Here is a 9,580-nt window from a genome sequence, read left to right on the forward strand (position 1 = left end):
TTTTTTCCAATTTGGAGATGAAACACAAGAATGCCCAAAGACATACAATTGAGTAGATGAAGATAGAGATAATAGGATAACTTCCAGCAGGAAAGGGGCACACCGTTGTGATGGAGCATTGGGTAGCTTGTTCTTTCTTTGTATGTGTCAATACATTCCCTTTCTAGCAGCACAACATAGAAAAGCATTGGTAACCTTAAATTACTCTTGCAGTCTTTACAGAGCACCTTTCTAAAAGCAAAATAAATGGAATTTGCTGAGCAGCCAAAAGGAGAAGACCATCTCAACGTGTTTTGTTCTGCGCAAGACAAAATATGCCAACCCAAACTTGGGCCTCTCCACCCTTAATTCTATTGCATGGCAGAAACTCTGGAGCTGTGCAGGGAGGGCAGTTGGGTGGCTGTTGCTGAGGTGAGCAGACAGCGTCTGGAAGGAAACTTTCTGCATAGCCCATGGAAAATGGGAGTCTGTTCTTAGCTGCAGGAGATCCACACTTCAGCATAGCCCAAAACTTGAAGCCAGCAGACTTGCTCTCAGCTTGTGCTGGGTAATCACAGGCAAGAATAAGAGTTGGGTCATGTGCAGCTTTTCTACAGCAACACAACATCCCAATAGCAATGAGGGCTGGCAAGCGTTCTCTTTTTTATTCCAATTAAGAATGACATTATCATCTTGTTTTGTCGTCTCTGCTGTTTACAGCACTGCAGTAATAGTCAGACTTGGATGAATGGTGCCATGTGTGGAAGTGTAGAAAACAGATTGTTTCTGAATGGATGAACCGTACTGCCTGTCTCTGTAAAAGGTCCATTATCTGTATGACTCACTGGTTTAACTGAATGAGTCTTGATTCAACCGATACTCTGTAATATTCCTGAGCTCTTATCTTCTTTCATCTGCTATCACAGAGTTATATTTTTTCATCCAGATATGAGATAATGGATTACTTTTGAATTAAAATGTTCTGTACGTTTCTAGAACTCACTTAACACCTGTATAAATAATATCTAGCACTGTAGAAAGCCTGCTTTTCCTGTTTCTACTTTCCTATTGCTTTTGAAGCAACTAAGCTGGTGTTTCTGGGAGTCATTGCATGCTTCTCATAGATTTTTTTTTTTGTTTTTTTTTTTTTTTCCCCTAGAGAAATTACACTGGCGATGATCAAAGAGTCAAGTCCTTGAGCAAGGCGCTTGCCCTACTTAGGCAGGTTCCTACAGAGATGCTCAGGTTCTGACACATGGCTGGTTTATAAAGTCATTGCTGTACTTAAATCATAGTTTTCAGTCTTTCAATATTTGTAGATCATCAAGAATCTAAGAAATCAGGTATAAGCAACTTTCATATAGAATTTAACCTCCTGGAACAATCTTTGCTTTTTTTAGTTGGTTCTTGCATGAACCACAGTGAGAAAACCACCACTTGGACTCCTCACTGGGTCATTTCTGGCAAATGCTGTGGTAGCTGGAGAGCAGTGGGCGTATTTGCTTGTAAAAGACCTTTCAGATTTTACTTTTTCATGCTTATATGTGACCAACTGAGAAACAATGTGGAAAAACACACCTCAATTTATACAACAGTATGAAACGTGAGTAATGTGTTTGGCAAAGGCAAATGTGCTGTTCAGCTGCTCGAACTTACAAGAGCAAATAGTTGTTTATTAGTCACTGGGGGGAAAAAGCCTACGGCTTCCTAGGATCCTGCCCAGCATGGCCATTTCTTTACTTTGAACCAACATCAGGTGTGACCTGGGAAGAAGTGAATATCTTCCTGCAGTGTAAGTCGGTCTTGTCTAAGCAGGGTGATAGCCAGTGCTAAAGAGGTTATTTCCTTTTTTCACCTTAAAAGGCCATCAACTATACTCAGCTATAGCAGCTCTGGACTTCCTGCATGGCAACTACTGCAAACAGCCCAAACAATCACTAATATAATACCTCAGTAGTCAAAACCACAAAGACCACCGTTGCTGTGATCTCATGTAAATATTTGTAAATCAGAAGGCAAGAAACCTCCTCGTGGCTTCCAATTCTTTACCTAGGGGTGAAACTGCAACTAGAAGTAGAGACGAAAGCTCGTGACTGCCAGTTGACAAATCAGGAAAGTACAATTTACATTAGTTCTTGACTAAACTTAGTTTTTGTGCAGTGGTGAGGACTAGTCCATGAAGTCCAGAAAATGGTCCAGCCAGAGCTCAATGAAATAAAGATGAGCTGAGCTGCAGCTGCTCCTTTTTGCTGGGGGCTTGTGGGCTTCGGAAATGGGATTTCATCTAGTGAACAATCAACTTCTGCATAAATTTTAGATGAAATTTAATCATTTTTTCTTCCAAAGAGCAACTGAGGGGAATTTTCATGTGAAGTCCCCAAGCTATCTTTTTAACCCTGTAGAAATAGAGGAAATAACTAGGTATGGGCTTCTTCTAATTGTTAAGTAACACTTTTAAGAGCACAAAAATAGATTGCATGCGAGGTATTTCATCTCTTCCAAAGGAAATCTTTCTTACCCTAAGGCTCGATGTACTTCCAATGGTCAGTTTTGAGAGCAGCCAGGGAAGAAGGCTGCATAGTTATAATTGCTTTTCACTGTAATTCTTAACTGAAGCTGGTAGCTGAATATCCTTAAGTAGTCATTTTAGCGCAGATTAAACTATTCCTGCAACCATATTCTTTCTCTAATCTGAACAATATACTTCAGCGCTGTCTCGTGGTTTTACAGCTGTTTCTTTGAACTCTGTTGTGAGCAGGACAGAAAGAGCTGTCTGCAAAGGGATTAATGGATACTTAGGCCGGAGAAAGTTGTGCACTGCATGGCATCTGGCCATTGCCAGCAGGGATGAGGACATGATTGATTTCTTCTCTTTCATCCTTTGCATGTGGGATACCCCGTGGTAACCCATGATTCCTTCCCAGAACCTTGTTTCTCTGTCACTCCTGAACTGGTTGCCTGTTCCGGCCCTCCACACGGGAAGGTCACCTCATGGCCTTCCTGCTCTCCTCCAGCCAATGTCTGTCATGGCTGGAGCCTCAACAAGGCCGTGTAGAACAGTTTCTGTGCAGCTGGGGGCTGTACTTTCAGCTGAGTTGCGTAAGTTGCAAAGTTAGACTTGAAAGAGTTGGTGGAACTCCAAGGTGAAATCGGGACGTAAGCTCCTGGAGCCGCTCTCCTGTGCCATGCTGCACAAATCCTGTCTTCAGAATCAGGTGTTAAACGAGAATGTGATAATGTGATCGCTTGGCAGTACGATTGTGGCTATCATTTCTATCTGGCAAAACTAAGGTATTTTTCTTTTGGAGTGCTTCACGAGGCTCTTTTCTGAAATGTAAACCATTTGTGGTCTCGCTGTATATGTCAGCCTAGTTCTGGCATGACATTGCATCAAAGCACAATGAAGATTCAGTAAGGAAGGAAATAGTAAGGTTTCAACTAGCTTTTACTTTAAAGGTATGTGAAGCTTCTTATTTCTCTTTGACTGGAAAATTCAGGTTGGGGTACAGAATGAATTTGATCCTCACTGTGAGGAATTATGTAAAAAGCTCTTTTACAAAGGCTTTTTGGTTTTGGAAGGGAACACAGTCTGGCTCAGTGATCATCGTAGAGAGGTCCACGGAGAAAGATAGATGCTTTCAATTCAGTTGTCCTGAATTTTTCATAGCCTGCTTGAGATGCTTCAGGTGCACGTATGGAAGGCATTTTTCCCCATCAGAGTTTTGGTGCCAGTGTGATCAGAATGTGAAGACTGATCATATACACATTCTTCATCATTTATTTATGACCAGTTAATTAAGTTATTATGAAGTCTCCATTTTTTTTCTTATTGGCAGGAAGGATGCAATTAATTTTGTTAGCCTTTCCTCCACGACTAGGTCTCTGACATACTCTTTCTCTCCTAAAACTCTTCTTTTTCATAACACATTGTTATCAGCAAGATATTCTGTGATGACCAATTCAGAACTTCCCCTAGGAAAAGCTGCATTTGTAACAAAGCTTCCTTTATGATTTATATTCAATTCCTCTGGCAATATACCCAAACAACCTGCTGTATTTCTTTGCAGCTCCTCTATTATGTGTTCCAAGGCTAAGAAATTACCTAACCTGTTTTTGCTTTCCTTTCTTATGTCTTCCTTACCTGTTCTAAATTTCCCTCCAAGGCTTTTTCTCCCAAGATCTTTTTTTCTTTAATTATTGCCACTTATTGCTCTAGTAGTTAAAAACAAACAACAACAACAACAACAACAACAACAAAAAACACAGTGAAGCCTCTAACAGAAGGCAGGCATCTCTGCCACCAACAGAAAGCTGTCTTAGGAAAGGCAGAAATTACTCCTGGGCTGTACACAACAAGTGCAGTGTTCCTTCTCTGGACAAAGCATTGTCCAGCTGCTAAAGATGACCAGAAATAATCTTTTGAATTTTTGGGAAACGAATAGTAGGAGAGTTGACGTGTCGCTGTGTGTTGTAATGCCTATTATCCAGGGCATCTACTGTGTTGTGAAGGAAGACTTCTATGATTTAGGGCTGATATTCAAGGGTCTTCTCCTTTCTATTGTACTGCATTTATCCAAAAAGTCAAGATTTCTCCCTCCATTTTCCAGATCTGTTACATCCATTTACTCTGTATATCATTCCCTTCCAAACAAATGTGACCTCCATTTTAGTAACTTGCCCTAATTAGGTTCGTATTAAGTCATTTGTCTTGCATTCTGTTCAGGAAAACTACACGCTTCTTAAAATATTTGTTCAATGCTGCAATGATAAAAGGTTTGAAATCTGCATACCTCAGTTGTGAAATATCTATATTTGAAGTCACTTTGAAAGGTGAAAGCTTTCTTTAATGCAAGAAGATTTCATGAGAGCATCAGAAATTAGAAAGAATTGGACACTGCAAAACTGATACAAGTCATCAAGTGGCAGCAATCACCTATCTTGTGTAGGATTCAGTATTCATCTGCCTATACGGAAATAGAGAGACTCTTGCAAATAGTGCTTAAGCCTCTAAAGTGTATAGGATGTAAAGCCTTTTCCTATCTCCTCATTTGGAAATTCTCTCTTGGTTGAAACTCTACAGTAAAACATCCCTAAGCATCAAACTACCACATACTCATCGTTATTTAATTTTGTGTAATGCCACTCAACGTACGTGGTTTATATTTTCCACAATCTTTTTTTTTTTCTCTTCAATCCTGAGCTAGAAAGTTATCAACAGGCTCTTACCTCTGCACATCTTACAGGTATTCAATCCCTAAAGCTGATGGGATCATAACTTAATGCTTGACTTTCAAAGAACGATTGTGCTTAATACTAATCTTGACTAACCACCACTCATGTTGGAAAGATAGAAATACTTAATATGCTTAATACAAATATTTAACACTGTAAAACACTTAGAAATCAGTTGATTAAACAGCAAATATAAAATCTTTCTTTGAGTACAAATGTATTCACACTAAAATTAGTAAAATTTATTTTCTTTGGAGTTGTACTGTTTACAATAAAATATTTTAGGAGGGAGTATAGAAATCCTGAGGCCCCATATGACAGTTAGCTACTTGAACTCATATGTTAAATCTTGCCTTGCAATTTCATCCCATGTAATTGGTGCTTAAACAAGTACAGTGTTGCTTCTGGTCTACAGTCCCCTTGACTCCAAAACCACCAGCATGATGTTGATATTTGAAGGGAGCATATAAACAGAAAAGGGAATGGCTGTTTATGAGGGTGAATAATGGTAGGACAAGGGGGAATGGATTTAAACTGAGACAGGGGAGGTTTACATTGGATATTAGGAGGAAGTTTTTCACACAGAGGGTGGTGATGCACTGGAACAGGTTGACCAAGGAGGTTGTGGATGCCCCATCTCTGGAGGCATTCAAGGCCAGGCTGGATGTGGCTCTGGGCAGCCTGGGCTGCTGGTTGGTGACCCAGCACATATAGCAGGGGGATGGAACCAGATGATCATTGTGGTCCTTTTTAACCCAGGCCGTTCTATGATTACTGTACTGACCAATTGGTAGACCATATCTACTCAGAAGTTTTCCATTGCTCTTCCCTGCAAATCTTTCATGCGTGGGTCAAAATTTACCTCTCCCCTTGCATGTCCTGTTGGGCTCTCAAAGCACAGGGCAGATCTGCCATCCATGAAGACTTGTGTGTGCTGATGTCTGGCTAGAAGCTGACACACTCCTTTCAGGTTCATGGATCATTAAGGTTGCCCTGCAATTCACTGCGAGGTTTTCAGACTGATTGCCTTAATGACATTCTCATTAAAAGTTCTTGCTGTGAAACACTGTTTTCTTTCTCTTTTGGAGTTCTCAGCATTAATTATTAGTAGATTCTTTTAGCAGATATTTATAGAGAGCATTGCTCTTGTGTCACTTTGTGCTAGACAAGACAGAAGGAAAGCAAACGCATGCAGCTCTGTTTAATGTTCTTCTAGGAACTACAGGGCACAATCTAAAGATGGAAGAATAAAAGCAACTCCCGAAATGACCATGCTGTTCTACCAGCATAGCATAGGAACAAGCAGGTAGCACCCACACCCAGGGCTCTCAGTGGCTTGCTTGGCATGTGGAAAACTCCCCATCCTCTCTCCGTCCTGCAAACTTGCAGTAGCCTTCATTTTCCTGTCCCATCACCTTGCCCTCATTCTTTGATATGCATGTGTGTGTCCACATAGAAGACTCGTCCTTTATTTATTGAAGCATGCTAGAGGAAGCACGTGGCAAACACGTGATTGGAGCTTCTGAGAAACAAGGGGAGCAGTAGTGCGTGGTGCTGGCAGCAGCCAGGGCAGGGGCTGCCAGGAAATGGCCATGTTTAATTTTAGGTAGTGGGAGCAAAGCAATGAATCACTTGGGGGAATAGGGACTGCAGGAGAAATAAGGCCTGCAGGCACAGCTGCAGTGAGCAGGGCTGGCAATGAGAGGAGAAGAATGGGCACATAGGCCTGTACGTGTCAGTGCCAAGCAATCTGAAAAGCAGTCCAGCATTAGTGGAATGGGATTTTTTTCCCCCCTCTCTATGCTATATGAAGCAGACAGCTGCAATGCAGCGTGCTGTCTGTGTGGTGAAGGTGCTGGTGGAGCAGTGATCCTCAGGCAGTGAGTGGGGATGGTACCCTAGGGTGTAGGCTCTGCTCTGCACCATCCCACAGTGTGATGCCATCCTCCCATCAGGACCAAGAGCACAGCTTCTAACAGCCCTTCAGTAGGCCATCATTTGTCGCTTGGAAAACAAGGCATTAATCCTGCTGCCTGTCTTCCAGACAGAGCGTGATATATGGAGCCCATTGGATCAGGCTTCTAGAGACAAATATAACAAAAAGCCCCAGTGAATGTGATATGTTCTGTGTTTTTGCTGTCTCTCCCATCCACCTGCAGCCCATCCTGCCTGTTATTCTTCTCTTTTTTTTTTTCCTTCCTCGGGAAACAAATGCTTTTAATTCAGTCCTATAAGAGGCAAAGATGCTTCTAGGGCAGCAACCTCTGTGCCTCCTCATTGGCACAGTCACACAGAACAAAGAGAAGAAAGAGTTTGATAATAAGAAGTAATTATAATTATAATTAGTGCGTATTTAGTGCTTTACATTTTCAAAGCACTGTATAAATATTAGCTAATGAATATTTGGTAAGCAAACAGATTTCAAGCTTCTAGAAGGATTATTATGAACTGTGAGGAAAATATTTTAAAATGTGTGGCTGACTTTTCCCCAGCTCTCTGTTTACAAAGTTTTTAAGCTTTGCTATACCTGTAACTTCAGCACACTGAGCCATTTCATGTTTGCTACTCCAGTGTTATGAAATCCCTATGCCTTTGGTTGGATGCTGCGGTTTTGGGGTGTGGAGAAGTAAGCTAACTAAAGTACGTTTAACAAGCAAGATGAGTGAACATCTTGCCCCCATGTTTTATTCTCAATCTCATGCTCTGGCCTGGCACCGGCCTCAGGTACAGACTCTCAGACTTAATAGATGCTCTTGAGCCATGGCCAGGTGCCCACGCTAACCCAGTTTCACTAGGATCTGACTGATTTGCCTGAGGTTGAGCTGAAATTCTGCAATCTGCTCTATGTGGTCAGTTCTGCAGATCTCCGTTGGATGGATGTTGAGCTTAGGACAGGAGGTTCATTGAGAGGAACAGATCGGGAGATCTGCAGTTATTTTCTGTAAATTGAATCGGCTATGTCATTCTGGTTAATAGAAACCCAGTTTATATCATCTTTGTAAACAAAGAGCTGAGCTTCCAGAGGAGGTGAACATGCTGGGGTGAGCTGCTGCCTCCTCCAAATTGTTGCTGTCAGATCCTACCAGCTGACGCACAACATGACAGCGTGCCTTTCCTTCTCAGCCATCCCTGTGATCCACCAAACAGTGATCAGATGTTCCCCTCTTGTCTCAGATGGAACTGTCTGTGCTTCATGGGACTGACAGCAAGAGAAAGAGCAATGCACGCACACAGGGACTGCATCCAAGCCTTTGGAACATCCAATAACTGAAGTTCAGCCAAGTGTCAACTAAACCAACACCCTCAGATTTAAAAATTCTGATGTGTGTTGACAAACTCTTCTCATGAACATTTCTTGATGGCTGCAATTGTTTTCTTCTTATTTTTTTTTCCTCAACTTAAAAGTTTTGATTCATCACCTCATGCAAATTGTCCTGTCGTCCCATTGTGCCATGACAAATAGTTGCACACCAGTGACACTTCTTTTTAATTTTTTTTATGTTCTTATCTCTTCTTAATCATCTACTTTCTAAATATCCACAGCTTGGGCACCTGTGTAGTAAGCTCTCTTCATGTAAAGTGATGAAAGCATACAGTTTGTTCTCTTTCCTCCTTCACCTTGTCTGCTCCAGTTTGTGTTTGAGCAGTAGCTGGGCAGTCTGCATTTCCTGCTTCTAAAATTCCCCAGATTGTGTGATCTCTATCTTAATTCCCCTTTCAGTCATTCCCACATCACTATCCTTGCACAATATGTACTCAGCATCTGCTTTTGCCATTGCGTCTGAAAGCAGAAGTGATTTCTCCTGCCAATTTTCCACTTTCCAGAAAGAAATTGTCCTTTCGAGGCTTGATCTCGTTCTGTGCTTTAAAGTCAGCAATAATATAGTATACATGACATGTTACCAAACTGGGGATGAAATGAGAAACACAGATAGACCAGACAAAATATTTAATAACAGACTCTAATATGCACTCTGCCTTGCGGGCTGAGAGAAATCCCACACTCCTTGAGTGACATCAAACCTCTCTTCTATGTGATAACGCAGCCCCCAGACACACAGGTTGAGCAGAAGGGTCCTGGATGTGGAACTGCACACAGAGGCAGTTCTGGTTACCTGAAGTTCTTATATAGTAATTTCTTGTTGACCAGAAAGGGAGAATTGAGTTATTTCCAGTTGCCAGTGCTCATAAAAGCAATTTTTCCCCATTTTCTATAGAAAGAGATTGCAGGGATGTGTTGATATTTTGGAAAGTTCACCTCAATTATTTTTTGCACTTCTGCTTCCCATGTGTCATCTCCTCAGAGTGAGAACCTTTCAGGCTGGGACAACCTCTCGCTTATCATGGAGGGAGGGGGGGGGAAATCATT

This window comes from Meleagris gallopavo, chromosome 14, assembly GCF_000146605.3.
Source record: "Meleagris gallopavo isolate NT-WF06-2002-E0010 breed Aviagen turkey brand Nicholas breeding stock chromosome 14, Turkey_5.1, whole genome shotgun sequence".
Lineage (NCBI taxonomy): Eukaryota > Metazoa > Chordata > Aves > Galliformes > Phasianidae > Meleagris > Meleagris gallopavo.